This window comes from Panthera onca, chromosome C1, assembly GCF_046562875.1.
Source record: "Panthera onca isolate mPanOnc1 chromosome C1, mPanOnc1 haplotype 2, whole genome shotgun sequence".
Classification (NCBI taxonomy): Eukaryota; Metazoa; Chordata; class Mammalia; order Carnivora; family Felidae; genus Panthera; species Panthera onca.
The window spans coordinates 47203573-47219721 of record NC_138346.1 but is presented as its reverse complement, the minus strand read 5'-3'; the positions used below and the strand labels follow the sequence as shown (position 1 = coordinate 47219721).

General features: G+C 32.0%; 1 protein-coding gene across 2 annotated transcripts in view; it reads right to left on the bottom strand.

The window, feature by feature from the left end:
* Positions 1-13329, bottom strand: part of CALCRL (calcitonin receptor like receptor) — a 103164-nt gene extending 89835 nt beyond the window's left edge. For both annotated transcript variants that reach the window (XM_060622299.3, XM_060622300.3), the window contains exon 1: positions 13097-13329. The gene's annotated coding sequence lies outside the window, so the exon portion shown is untranslated. The remainder of the gene's footprint in view (positions 1-13096) is intronic.
* Positions 13330-16149: the final 2820 nt, after the last annotated feature.

Below are 16149 nucleotides of genomic sequence, written 5' to 3'. Positions count from 1 at the left end.
AACATACCAGAAATAAATTGAATGCTGGCTAGTCCTTAAAAAAATACAGTTTATTAAAGGGCATTGTTATCACTTATGTTTTGTAATAAAAATTTTATTATAAGTACATTATTTGATAATGACCATATCCAACAGTGTCAGGAAGTTCAAAGAGTTAAAGCATAGGAAAGGATGGTTGAAACGAGAAGCTATTTGACAATTTACTTTTATGTTTTGAGCAAGACTTCCTTTAAAATGGAGAGTTGTTTAATCCAAATAGTCTTGTTGCTTGTGGTTTAAAGTTCAGTCAGTGAGTTATTAGATAATATGTTGAAAGACAGTAAGATAACTACAACACATTTTATATACATATTTTCTCTGAATACTATGAGCATAATTTGAGAATCAGTCTTTCTCAAAGGAAAATTATCATTTTCATAGATGATATGAATATCTGGGCTCAGAAGAAAAAACCTAATTATGATATTTCTAGGTGAATGAATGACTAGCCCTCAGTTTTAAAAGAAAATAAAATTTACTATATGAATCTCAACACATGGAGAATCTACATTAGAAAAACAAGTGTTGTTATAATTTGTGAGTCGAGTCAATTCAGAAGATGTATTTTGTGAAAATCCATCATGATGCTCTCAAACAAATCATGTCTTAATTTAATGATAAATATGTATTTCACGTTATAAAATAGTCCTTTGGTTTTACATTTAGAAAGTTTCAAAAGCTATACAGTGATGAAAGGGCATTGACAGTTGGCATTCTTTTTAGAGTTATCTCTAAATATTTATAAATCAACACTTAAAAGGTTGATAAATTGTAGATTTTCAAGTGCATAACTCATCACTTATCAAACGCGGTATAGTTTTTGTAAATTAAACAGAATTTCTATTTTGCAATATGTATTTTTTTAAAAGATTGATTTGCTTTTCTCTCAATTCCACTGCTGCGTTTTTTTCTCCTTCTATAGACATTTTAGTGTTATTGTCCAGAAAGGCAATAAGTAATGGAGTAGGACTTTTGTTGGGAGGCAACAGTTGGCAGGTCTGCCAGTTTCAACAAGAAATTCTGCCAAATTCAGCCATTGTTTGGCCATTTGGGGAAATGCTTCAACATTTTGTGCTAAAATACCAAGCAACCTTCTCATTTACCCTAGTTTGAGAGGTCACTCCTTGGAATTCAGTGAAACCTGAACACTAACTACGTTACAGAAAAGCATCTTTACTAATTTATTTCCCTTTACAAAGGCAGTGGAGGAATAAATATTAGGTTGACCTAAGAATAACAAAATGATAATTAGTTTCTGAGTATTTTCTCTTCGGCCATGGGATATGTTTACAACACCTTCAAAATTTCAGCTCTAGAATCTATTGGATACTGCAGACAAAATCACGTAGAGTCTCTAGTTTTCCGTGGAGACTGATATAAAGAAACATATTCATTCATTAATCATTTGTTAAGAAATTTTTAAGCACCTACTTTGTGTAGGCACTTACCTAGGTGCTTAGGATATATTAGTGGGGGAAAAAAAGCAGGAAGAAGTGCTTGTACTTGTAGAGCTTAGAGATAATGGACAGAAAATGGACAATAACAGAAAATATGTAAATTGTAGTTGATGATTTGTTGCAATGTGATTGGTGTTCTAGGTAAAAGCTAGGACACACAAAAATAAATGACAATGAGCAAAAGGGTTATGGTCATGTAGGTGTAGCTGTGTTTAAATAGGTTAGGTTTCAGAAAAAAAGTTTGTATCTGAGCAAAGGCTATAGGGAAGTTTGTATCTGGCAAAGGCCAGCAATGGATTTCTGAGAAAAGAGCATTCTATGTTCTTTAAAAGAAACCCACAGATAATTTTTAATCTTGTTTCAGATAATTTGCTTGCATTCCTTTAATTTTATGCCAGTTGATATCAGAATTTACTTCTTTAATAAGAAATAAATTTGCCTGGAGATGAAGAAAGAAGAAATACTAAAGCCTGGAATCCAGGAACTATAGGCCCACCAGTAATAAAGATTAACATTTTATTATTTATTTATTCATTTTGTTTTTATTCAGGTGCTGTAATGATGAGTATGTGATGAAGAGTAAAGGAGATATAATAAACTTAAAAAGTTACTTAGTTCATTCAAATGAGTACTCTTTCATTAATTGCTATTATAATCTTGTATCAATAAATATGATGCACAACGATCTTTGTTGTTTACTACAAATTTAATTCTAAAGAATTATTCAAGTTGGATTTGATAGGAAAGACAGAAAATCTCACATATTATATTTACAGGTTGTGTCCCTTCCATGATTATAAAACTATGCAGTTATAACTGGGAACAAAAACATAGGCCAGAATGGAGAACTATCCTTGAAGTCTACATGATTTTGAGTAATTAGGAGTGGGATGTTGTCTAAATGTAGAAATCTAATCTTTTAGATTTCTAATCTAATCTAAAAAATCTAATCTTTTTTTTTTTTTTTTTTAAAGCAGATGCTATTTCAAGACCTAAATTGTGGTTATACTTAATGAAACCCTCTGAGGACACAATGAGCTGGAATCTCCTATTTCTAAGTTCGAAACCCATTAACTAGATTTATTTAGCTTATTCAGGACTCTAGCTTCAGAAGCGCTATGTAACATGAAAAGTTTTGAACATGTAGTCCTTAATGGTAAGGATGATACTAGAAGTGATATAGTTGAGACTTTGTAACCTTAAATATGTAGTCTTTTATGACACTTGAGAATTTAGTGAATAATCAGCTTTCAGAGTTAATCTGAAGAATCACATAATTAGTGGGTTTTTAAAGGGTGTTTGAGTTATACAATGACTCAAACATAAACTCTTTGTTAACTTTGGTGTATTTATTTTGAAGGAAGTAGGCTGGAATCTGGTTCATTAAGTATGGACATGTATTAATTTTATGAGCAAAAAGACTCAGTAAGTGTTTTCTAATAATTTTGAACTGATAACATGGAACACAGCACAGGAAATCCTTTTGGAAAATGTATAATTAAGGAAGTTAACTCATGTGAGGAATTCAATTAATAAAAATATTAAACAATATTTAGGAAAATCATTTTATGGACTTTACCCCTGTCAGTTTGTTCTAGACTTTAACGCTTGCTCATATCTCATTTGAAGCCCTTCCTGTTCAAATTAATGAAACCAATCATGCTTCAAAGCTTTATTCTTAAGGATATCTTTCTTTAACCACATTCTTTCTCTCTTAAAAGTAAACAATTTCTGATACCCAATCATGATATCTGTAATTGATTTAGATACAAGGAAATCTTTCTGTTAAAGTATGAAAGTTCCAAATTACATTAGAAGCAGTTGAAAATAAGAGATTTCAGAATATCTTAGCCAAAGCACATACAATTGTGAGCTAAGTAGAATCCGTTAGACTGTTTTTTACTTCAGGTTTTTTTTTTTAATGTTTCATCTGTAATCCAAGGTTTCCCAAATATAATAAATATGTACAGAAAATATATGATTTATCAAGATTTGTCACTTTACAAAACATTCTAGCTCAGGCATTCAGTCCTGATCTTATGACAAGATGAAAAGTAGAGTGGTGGCCAGCAGTATAGATGAAGAGTTTATAGTTTAATCGGCACTGTTACACAGCACTGAGGTGGAGCTGATGTTGTCCAGAGCAGGGGTCCTGTCTTTCTTACCTTTAACATCTAGCATTGGGCCTGGCACGTTGTGAGTGTTTGCTAAACTGAGGATCATTCTGTTTAACCCTAGCACTCCTTAATAGCAAGAAGTCATATAACTTAAAATACAACTGTTCTCTGACAGTATTAAATTCTGATATGAACGGAAAGTTCCCCAGATAAAATATACTGCAAAGAGAACAGACTTTAATTTCATAAAAGGATGAGCAATCTTGGAAGGTCTTATGTGAACCATATAGGGGAAAAACATGCTACCATTATGGCAGGAGGGGGTGGAATGTAGAAAACTTATATCCTTTTAGTCTCCCTCATTTATAATATAATTGCTTTAAATATTTCTTCTACCTACATTTAGAACCAAATCAAAAAAAAAAAAAAAAAAAAAAGAACCAAATCAGATTCTACCCCCTTCCAAAAAAACAAACAAACAAAAAGCCCTGAGTAACTGGAGAATTTCTATCTTGCTCATAGTTGGATGACTTAACATTTTTAAGACATTACTAATTTTTGATTCAACTAATAAATTCATTGTAATTCCAACTATCATTCCAGCAGAAAGTTTGAAGAGTTTCCAAAATTCGAAAACCTAAATAATTTTTGGGAAAAAAGAGCAAATATGGATGAATGCCCTTAACTGCTTGCAATGTTTAATTGTATGTGTTAACTTGGCCAGGCTATGGTGGCCAGTTGTTGGATCAAAAATTAGCCTTGATGTTTCTGTAAAGTTATTTTGTAGATGTGATTGACATTTACCATCAATTGACTTTAAATAAAGGAGATTATCTAGATAATGTGTATGGGTCACATCCAATTGCTTGAAAGCTAAATAGCAAACATGAGGTTTTCTGAAGAAGAAAGAATTCTTCAAAATCTTTGTTTTTCAAGCAACTCTTGACTACTGGAGGCTAGAGAGTAACTACTGGGCATTTGGTTTAGAGGAAGGTGAGGGTTAAGCAAGTATAGATGAAGGAACATAGTGGAAGGAAATGCATACAGAAAGATGGGAAATTACCAATTGCAAATTCTACCTACTATGTACAGGCTTATCTCATTTTATTGTGCTTCATTTTCTTGTGCTTCTCAGATATTGCATTTTTTATAAATTGATGGTTTGTGGTAACATTGCATGTACCAAGCTTATCAGTACCATTTGTCCAACAGCATTTGCTAACTTCCTGTCTCTATGTCACATTTTGGTAATTCAATATTTCAAATGTTTTCATCATTATTATTATATTGTTATGGTGATCTGGGATCAGTGTTCTTTCCTATTACCAATAGTAAGTGTTTTGTGCACCACTGACCATGCCCATACAAAATGATGAACTTAATAAGTGTGTGTATTCTCTCTGCTCCCCCTTCTCTCTCCCTTTCCATGGGCCTTCCTATTCCATGAGATATAACTATATTGAAATTAGGCCAGTTAATAATCCTACAGTGGCCTCTAGGTGTTCAAATGAAAGGAAAAGTCACAAGTCTCTCACTTTAAATCAAAAGCTAGAATTGATTAAACTTAGGAAGATACGTTGAAAGCTGAGATAGGTCAAAAGCCAGGTTTCTTGCATCAGTTAGCCAAGTTGTAGATGCAAAGGAAAAGTTCCTGAAAGAAATTAAAAGTGCTACTCCAGGGTACACACAAAGAGTGAGAAAGCTAGAGAGTCTTATTGGTGATGTGGAAAAAGTTTTAGTGGTCTGGACAGAAGATCAAACCAGCCACAACATTCCCTTAAGCCAAAGCCTAATCCAGAGCAAGATCCTAACTCTCTTCAATTGTATGATGGCTGAAAGAGGAGAAGAAGCTGAATAAGAAGTTTCAAACTAGTAGAGGTTGGTTCATGTGGTTTAAGGAAAGAAGCCATCTCTGTAATATAAAAGTGCAAGGTGAAGCAGCAACTGCTGATACAGAAACTGCATCAAATTATCTAGATCTAGCTAAGATAATTAATGAAGGTGGTTACATGGAACAACAGATTATAAATGTAGACAAAACAGCCTCCTACAGGTAGATGTCATCTAGGACTTTCATAGCTAGAGAGGAAAAGTCAATGCCTGGCTTCAAAGCTTCAAAGAACAGACTGACTCTCTAGTTAAGGGCTAAGGCAACTGATGACTTTAAGTTGAAGCCAATGCTCGTTTACCATTCCAAAAAGGCTAGAGTCCTTAAGAATTATACTAAATCTACTGTGTCTGTGCTCTATAAAATAGAACAATAAAACTCGGATGATGGCACATCTGTTTACAACATCATTTACTGAATTTTTTAAACCTACTGTTGAGAACTACTACTCAGAAAAAATGATTCCTTTCTAAATGTTACTGCTCACTAACGATGCATCTGGTCACCCAAGACCTCTGATGGAGATGTACAATGAGATTAATATTGTTCTCATGCCTGCTAAGACAGCATCTATTCTGCAGCCCATGGATGAAGGAGTATTTTCAAGTCTCATTATTTAAGAAATACATTCCCTAAAGCTACAGCTGCCATGGATAGTGATTCCTCTGATGGATCTAGGCAAAGCAAACCAAAACCTTCTGGAAAGGATTCACCATTATAGATGTCATTAAGAGCATTCATGATTCATGGGAAGAGGTCAAAATATCAACATTCACAGGAGTTTGGGAGAAGTTGATTCCAACCCTCAAGGATGACTTTGAGGGAGTCAAGACTTCAGTGGAGGAGTGACTGCAGATGTAGTAGAAATAGCAAGAGGATTAGAAGTAGAGACTGAGGATGTGATGGAATTGCTCTAATCTTATAAAACTTTAACAGATGAGCTTTTTGTGGATGAGCAAAGAAAGTGGTTTCTTGAAATGGAATCTATTCTTGATGAAGATGCTGTGAAGATGTTGAAATGACAACAAAGGATTTAGAATAGCACATAAACTTAATTGATAAAGCAGCTGCAGGGTTTGAGAGTTGACTCCAATTTTGAAAGAAGTTCTACTATAGTACAATGCTATCAAACAGTATCTCATGCTACAGAGAAATCATTCATGAGTCAGTGGATGCAGCAAACTGCATTGACTTATTTTAAGAAATTGCCACAGTCACTCAACCTTCAGCAACCACCACCCTGATCAGTCAGCAGCCATCATCATCAAAGCAAGACCCTCCAGCAGCAGAAAGATTATAACTCACTCAAGCCTCCAGATGATGTTTAGTATATTTTAGCAGTAAAGTATTTTTTAATTAAGGTATATATGTTGTTTTTAAACATAATGCTATTGCACTATACTGTTTCCATAACTTTTACATGTACTGGGAAACCAAAAGATTTATCTGACTTCCTTTATTAATTGTGATATTCACTTTATTGAGATAAACTAGAACAAAACTCACAATATATCTGCACTTAAAACCTAAGGTTCTAGGAACAGCATCCATTCACACTAGGGGTGACTAGATACCAGCAACCAATTGGAAAGGGAAGCAGAGTGATTAAGAGCATGAGCTCTGGAGCCTGATTGCCAGGATTCAGTTCCTGGTACCTCCACTTGAATAGTTATGTGATCTTGGGCACATTACTTAAAAGTTCTCTTGTTTTTGATGTTTCTTATCTGCAAATACTAATACTAATACTAATAATGATAATAGTATTTCTTGGGGCTTTGGGGAAGGCTAAATGAGTTTATATATGAGTAACTAACAATATATATACATGGCACAGAGCAAGTCCTCAAAGAAATTAACTAAATAATCTCAACAGAGCAAGCCATCCTTTAAAAAGGGGTTCTCTTGTATAAGTGCAGTATGGAAAAATTCACCCACTGCTGACATTGGGAGAGAGTACTGCAGCAGAGAAGGCTGACACTCCTATTTGAGGCAAAATAATAATAATAATAATAACAACAACAATAATAATAAATGATGTTATTTTTCCCTCAGGGATATTAAGATATGTGCATTCAATAATGTATCTTCATCTAATAATGTCAAGGACCAGAGGATTAAGCTGACAATAAATATATACATTTACAAAAATAAACCTGACAAGTTCCAAGACATTTTAGTTAGTTAACTGGGAGTTTAATGAAATTATGTTTAACAGATTTCAAATGTAGCAATGTCCTAACTGTATATGACATGAATACTGTCTGAAGTAGACTCCATTCCAGGCAGTTGCTTCAAACAGTGATTATAACTACATTTCTAAAATACAAATGCATAGGTTATATTTTTTGCCTTAGCTAAAAAGTATATTGGCACATTTTAAGAAAGATTTGAAATAAAAAAAACTTCATTGAAAATAAATTTTCAAAGACATATGTAGACTGATTAATAAAACATTTAAACATGGAAGTCTAATATTAGGTTTCCATTACCTAAGTGAAATCAAGTCTGCTCTTTTGCCTCACATTTGAAAACAACTAGAGTTAAAAAAAACAAGAAAATAAAACAGAAAAACACATTTTGTACTGATGACATCTTTTCCCATAGCTTTAATCCTCCTTATTTTCAGTTATAACATAATTTATTCTTCTCTAGTACTTACCAAAGTTCCCATTTTCCCTTCATATTATCCTTGGAAAGGAAGCAAAATTGAGGTCTATCAATATCTAAACAAACATTTGGTCTCATGTTAATCAATGGATATGGATTCAATTAATATTCATTTGTAGAATTTATGAAATTGATACTTGGATATAAAACAAATTTATTTTAGTTTTGATTGATAAAACACCGGTGTGCTCCCAAATATGCTAATAAACCTCTATGTGACTAATCTGTGAGGAGAAGCAGCACTCTTATAAACCACATAGTTGCCATTTCACTGTATCACTGTTATTTAATAGATCAAATGACATGTTCAGGAGTCACCATGGTTTTATGGAAACCTGGTTGGGCTTAGATTAACCTAAACCTGAATAGGGAAATAATGACAGATTTATATAAAAGTTTATACCATATTAGCATCTTTTAATTAAAAAATATATTCCCATGTTAAGGGGAATACGATGTCTCTGAAAATTTGACTCTATCCAACAACCTCAGTAAAGCATTGAGCTATAGTATAGCCTTGATACCATAGAGATAGGTTGGTTATTTATTTATTTATTTATTTATTTATTTTGCTTACTTATTTATGTCTGTGTTGGGTTGAGTTTTTTGCCCTTTTGATACCAAGGTAAAAAATATATATATTTAATTAAAAGCATGAAGTAATAAAAAGATAAAAGTCTTACATTTTAAAAACGAATACACTCTTTTGACTATTTTGCAAATGATAATATACTGTATAAAACTGTCTCTTCTAGGTAAACAAACTAATTTAAAGGTAAAAAAAGGAGGAAACAGGTTCTGGAAAATATTTGCAATTTATCAACTGATAATTAGTACTAATAATCTAGTAAACATAGACTCTAACTCAGTTCACAGTAAGTGATTCTACTTTATTTTTAAATAATAATAAGACTTTTATTGTTTTGTTAAAAATTAAATTCATGTCTTCATTTTTTTGGTAAAATAATTTATTGAAGTAAAAACAATTAGATTTAAGATTACACAAATACTGGAAAATGCAGATTATTTTATTAATCTGATTTAATGAACAATATTATAATACTAATTAGACATGAAAAAATAATAATCTAGATTTATTGAAGACTTTCCTGTTTAAACGAAATGGCAATATAATGTATGAAAATATATTTCCTGTTATTTAAATAGGTTTGTTGACTTAATTATCATATATCTAATTATATGTTCTTCCTAAATCACACTAGCTCAGTATTTACATTTCAAACTGTACAATTAAATGCAGTCTGCCTTTTACTTCTTCGATTTTATACTAATTAAGACTATACATCTTCCAAGTTATGAACCAAATTACAGGGAGGTAAATCAAAGGCGTGAAAATCATCCAGATACTTTTTATTCTTAAGGTTTTATTTTATTTTATTTTATTTTATTTTATTTTATTTTATTTTTGAGAGAGAAAGAGTGCAGTAGGGGCAGATAAAAAGGGAGAGAGAAAATCCCAAGCAGGCTCCGTTTTGTCAGCGCAGAGCCCCATGCGGTGCTCATTCTGATGACTGTGAGATCATGACCTGAGCTGAAATCAAGAGTCAGTTGTTTAACTGCCTGACCCCGCCCCCAGGAGTCCCAAGATACTTTGAGGTGTGTAACTGCTATTGATGAAGGAATTTGGATAGGAATGATTGTTTATGTGAATAAATGGGAAAATGATTGAAATATCTTGTTGGTATGTAACCCTGATCTTGTGTTTCTGGTACATTCTTATTTTCCATAACTTCATCAAAACATTTTCTTATATTAAATGAGCAGATTTTTTGAAATAATTTAATAATGCAGCAGGGTAGAAGTACTTTGGTAGAAAAAGAGAGCTTTCCTAAGAAATTATAAATGTTTATGATTCACGCGTGGGCTTTAAACCCAGATACAGACAAATGTTTTATATAGCTGGGTACTGGCTTTTCATATTAAGTGTATTCTCTGATAGTCTGATTGAGTCAAGAACACAGAGGTGTTACAAATTTGACTCTGAGTGTCTTTCATTAACACCATTGCAATGATATAACTTATGTTTTGGGGTTAATAGCATCTCTGAATACGAAACAAAGATAAGATAGAGAATAAAGCCAATGACTTCAAATAATGTCCTTTGAATATATTTGTGTTTTGAAAAGTTGGTATCGTAATCATGATATCTCTAAAACAGAATTATTTTTTCAAGCTGTGTTCAAAATCATACACAGAGTATAAAATCAGTTTTGTTTCATGAATGTATATTTTGATCCTTTAATTTTTTTTGTTAATTTTTGTATAAATATCTGTAAGATAATTCTTAAAAATTAAGGTACTATCAAATTTTAACCATGGAGAGAAAAGTTGAAAGCAACATAGTGTTATAGTTGTTACAAAAATGATGTAAGTTAGAAATATATACTAATACTATTAACAGAAGTTTGATTAGTTTTATGAGTTTATCAAATAATTTATCCACATTAGCATAAAGCATATAAAATCATCTTTTTTTGTCTTAATATTATTTTGAATTTCTTACTGAAATAAATTTGGTGTGTACAAAATAATGGTAAATATATACGATGAATGTGAAGATTCTCATAAATATGCTAGGGTGTTGATTCCATTTAAACGTATCCTAGGCATCACCAGTAGGTAAAGTATATACACGGTGGTCATTCATTTAACATCATTTTTAAAACTACAGAATCAATTCTAATTTCTTTTTTATTTTCCTGTTTTCCCAATCTTTTTTTCAAATTGAATGAGTAGTTTTATATATTCTAACATTTTTACATAGTTTAATAAAACAATATTTTGGAATGTGCTAATATATATTAGGGGGGGAAAGACCTTGTAGTGGTAACCAAAAGCATATCTCTTAAAGATAACTGAATATTGCAGGTAAAACAGACTTTAACTCACATTATTCTTACAATTTCTCAACCCTATGTTTCATTTTCCATATTTATAACTGGCCTTAGACTCTGCATTGCTTTTACGATCCCATAGCATCTAGAAAAATAAGTGAATTCTTTATGGCTGAAAGCATGCATTGATCCTCTGATACTCTCTTATCATTAAAGAAAACAAAATTTAGAATATAATAATATGAGTTCTTATTTCAAATGTTCAATTATTTTCTCAAATAATGTCTTTGCCTAATGACCTTCAAAATTCATTACCTAGTGTTTCTCAACAGTATTTTCTGAAAATAAAAATTATAAACCACACTATTAGTACAGTTAACAAAAATTTAATTGTTATGGAAGAAAATTATGGGTTTTTGGTTAGCAATTAAATAAAAATTAGATATGTGTGGGGAGTGCCTTATTAAAAATATTATATTAATATAATATCTCCTTCTAAGAAAATAATGTAAATTAAAAATAATGCTATTTTAATTTTTATTACTAACCCATGGCATGGGGTTAGGCATTTAATGTGTTCTTTTCATTTCCTTCCCTAATTACCTAATGGCTATTTGCAAAGTCACATTCTAAAAACACTTTTTCTAATTCTACACATGTGTCAGGGCATTCAAAACAGTTAATGGTTGAAAGGCGATAGGAAATCAGCCACAATATTTTTAAGAATCACAAAATAAAAGGCTTAATTGAAGTTTCCATTATTTGGAGAAATTTGTGGAAAAATTGAGTAGAAAATTATGAGGGAGTTACTCAGAATAAGTTTGTTGTACACTGTTAATGTGCCAGATTATGGGTGATTAAGTACAGGATTTCTCCACTGAAGGACATTCTGCACAGTATAATTACATAGGTAAGAAAGAATATAGACACAGATAAATTATGTCAATCAATATAATTTGAACCCAAATCTGACACTTAATTTTTATATAAGTAAATTATATCAATCAATATAATTTGAACCCAAATCTGACATCTAATTTTTCTTAGTAACAAATTTGTGACATCTCTATACCAACACTTAAGTAGGCAATAGTTTCTTAATAGTCCTGGACAGTCTGTACTGGTGAAGGAAGCATTAACAGATGTTTCATCTCAACATTACTCTAAGTTTTTTTCTGGAAATTCTTTTTTAAAAAATACACACTTTAATTTCTCTGTTTAATAATCTGCTATACTTATTTGGAAAAACTTTGTCACTTTTCTTTATTCACAGTTATCTCTATTTCACGCCGTCCCCCCAAAAGCTTGCAGAGAGATACCAGAGAAATTGAAGCAATGCATTGTTAGCTAAAGAGTTGTAAAATTATACTTAATGTGGAAATAACATTTTCTTAATCCTAGCTGGGATTTTTTCTCTTTTGTAGCCCACCCCCTGATCAGATACAGCGGAAACAATTCAGGGTTAGTAAGAGAGAGACTTAAGCACATCTGGCCACAATGAACAGTGAAAATTCTATTAGTTCAATAGCCAGAGATATATGTGCAAATAAAAGGCAAATAGAAGACACATATAATAATAATTCCAAAGTGATTACTTTTCTTTTTAATTCTCCATTTTGTTCAATTTTGCAGAGACTCCAAGACCCCATAAGTAGTTATTCTTCTCCCCCCCCTTCTCAGAGTACTAACTGTATAAAAAGTTTAAAGACCCTTCCTGCGGGGAAAATGTTTTCCAGCTGTCAAAATTTAAGCTTAGCTAATAGTAGAGCTAATTTTAAAAGGCATTGTTCCCTGATTAAGATATTTGTTTAGAAGTATGCTTTTTAATCCACTTAGATTTTTATTACTTGCTAAATTTATCTTCTAGAATATCACTGTGCATAATAACATCTAGTAGTAATAGATTTTGTATACATTTGGGAGTAATACACTGTAGTTTCTTTAAAATGTGAAATAAATGAGAATATGTTTCAATATTATTTCAATGTCATTAAATTCCACAGTAGGAACATTGCCAAACTAAATGAGAATACTATTCAGGATACATATATTTATTCTGAATAGTGTACTTACCCAGCACAGCTTCTAAGGAAATTCTTGGTGAAATATTCTTAGGATGGAATTTGATTTTCTGAGATTCCGCAGAAGAGATTTACCCCCAGGCAAGGTGGGGAAGAGTGAAAGCTTTGCAATGTAATCCTGCAGGCAGGGTCAGGTCCAGTGAACAGAGCCTGATGATCCTAAATCAGGAGGTGATACTCTCTGCTGGAGAGGGAGGGTTGTTCTGAGTGGATTGGAAGTGTTGTCACATTGTATGTGCTCAGCAGCAGAAGGGAAACATCAGAGCTTCCTGTTACATCACTCTGACCCCGCCTGCAGTTAGTGTTAGGTTACTTTCTTTCTCAAATAGCATACCCCAGGAAAGCAGCACTCCTTTCTTATTCTGAGACAAGAGCAAGAAGCAGCCTGAACAGACAGAGATCATATGCTGTATGAATACATTGTTAGCAGCCAAAGCTGGCTGCATTTCACCTTGACTGAGTTCTGTTAGAACTTGCCACACAGAGCAGCCTGTGATTTGAAGGAAATCTGAATATAATATTCTGTTCCAAAATTAAAGGAGTTAGGGAAGTGTGTGTGTGTGTGTACTTTACAAAGCTTTGGGGAACTTTTATCTAACATGTCTTCTTCAAAAAGGAACACAAAAATAATACCTACATCCATCATAATTAACTCTGTGATCCAACTTTTATTGAGATCTAATAATCAGAGTTATTAACTGATCAGGTTTTCACAATTAAATGATGAAACATTATTCTGTAGGTTTTTAAACCTTTTTTTTCTTTGCCCATGACATAACTATGTGCGTGTGTGTCATGAACAAAACCATTGTGTGTATACATGTTGTGTGTGTGTATATACACATATACATAGAATGGTTTTTCATTATATGTAAGTATATGTTTTATGGAATAAACTTTTGAGAACATATAAATTTAAAATAATTGCACTTATTTTAAAATATTTAACTTGATTATGTTATCATCTATAAAATAAAATAATAATATATTACATTTATCCCTCAAAATAGCCATAACAAAAGTGCAGATAATTTATAAACATAATGGTTATGTAAAATATGTAACATGCTTTAATTTTTTAGAAGTTTTCTATCAAAACATAATTTTATTCCAAATGTGTTTAATAAATCATTGGACATTATCAGGGAAGAAAAATTTAAATTTGAAATGCACTTGTCTTGATAATATGGTAAATGTGTGAGATATGACAATAATAATAATCATTGAAATATAAACAACACTGGACATAGATTTCCTCATCTGTAAAATAGATGAATCAAATAATATCTAAAATCATTTATATCTCTAAGACTTTGAGTCAACAAATTATGTAACAATTAGAAATAGATAAGACACTACAATAATTATTCAATTCTTGGTAAATTTGAGATCAGAGGCACTGAAAACTTGGTAAATTCCTTCAATACAGGAACAAAATGAGATGCTCATACTTTCTATCGACTAATAAAGGAGGACAAGGCAACATTAATTAAAGGGATACCATGTTTCTGAAGCAGTATGCTCCTGTTGACATTTTTATTACCTGGATCCATGGAAGAAACTTATTCCACAATCTTTGATTTTAAGATCAATAGGATCAAGGTGAAAAAAAAATACATATAAAAATAGGTTACATACTAATCCCTGTTGGTTTATAGTTAAAAGACCTGCAAGAAACTGAGTTATACCCATTTGGTCATTGAGAAAGAGAAATAACCAGAGAGTTAAATTGCCAGGTTATAGAATATTGTGTTTCCAGTTACAGTTTGGTTAGCTTTGCTTCAGGAGGCTGCTGAGATGTACTTCATTTTGAGCTATTTCCTTCAGCCTGTGAGAGGAGAAGTCAATGTTGCAGATTATGACTGGCTCCACTAAGAAGAGTTGTTTAATCAAAATACTGCTGTAGATATTTCCAGATGAAAGCTTTACTGAATTTTGCTATTGAGGCAGCACATTGCTTAGGAAACCACTAAGAAAGAAGTAGAAAACACTGGGATTGGACCCAGACACATGAAATTCCAGTCCTGGTTCTGACACTCTCTAGTGTGACCCTGACAAAACTTTTTAGGTCTTGGTGTTCTCATCTTAAAATTCAGAAGAAAATAAAAAAATAGATTTTAGTATCTGAACGATCCGTCCATGTCTTCTCATCTTCCATGCTTTATATAATATCTGACCCCTGGAAAGAGATTAATATAACTTTTGAACTTAAGTTATGAAAAACTAAAACTTTTCCCAATAAGTGTGCAAAAGCATTAATATTGTTTTCAAAGATTCGTTTGTTTCATTTGTCCAACACTAGTAAAGTCTAGTGCATAAAAAAAACCTATGCTTTGAACTTATGTCTTAAGACTCTTACACCAATGCTCTTTCTCCTCAACATCAAGTGCTATACTAAATGGGAAGGCAAATAGAAGTTATAATATTTATATTTAAATGATTGGTCAGGCCATGGTTATAGTCCATGAAGACTCTAGGATAATTTTTATCAGTATTATCTACAAGACTTATTTAGAGGTAATAGGCAAATTGCACCCCACTTAAGAGTTGTCATTTTCTAAACTCCAAATGAAATAAATGGCATTGAGGACTTCCATGGAGGCGTGGAGGCACAAGACAAAATATAGGTAATGCCAACTCTCAAGTACACACTGAAATATGATGAAAAATATTTAAGAAAATGCAGCAGAACAAAATGAAAATATTTCAATAATCAATGTAGCGATTCTTAGGCAATATGGTATTAATCAACACATTAATTCCATCTTATGTATTTCATATATATATATATATATATATATATATATATATATATAAAGTAATCTTTTCCCATAACAGATTGAAGACACTTGCAAGCATTTAATAGTGAGCAAGCTTGTTTTTTGAACTAGAATGCTGTACCAGTTATGTTGAGGAGCTAAGGAAAAAATGGGATGTGTCCTACTCTCTAGTTGTTTAAATCACGGATGGACTAGCACATAGAGATTCAAGCACCAAATTCTCGGTAGTTAGCAACTCACGCTACAAACACAGAGTCTAGATATA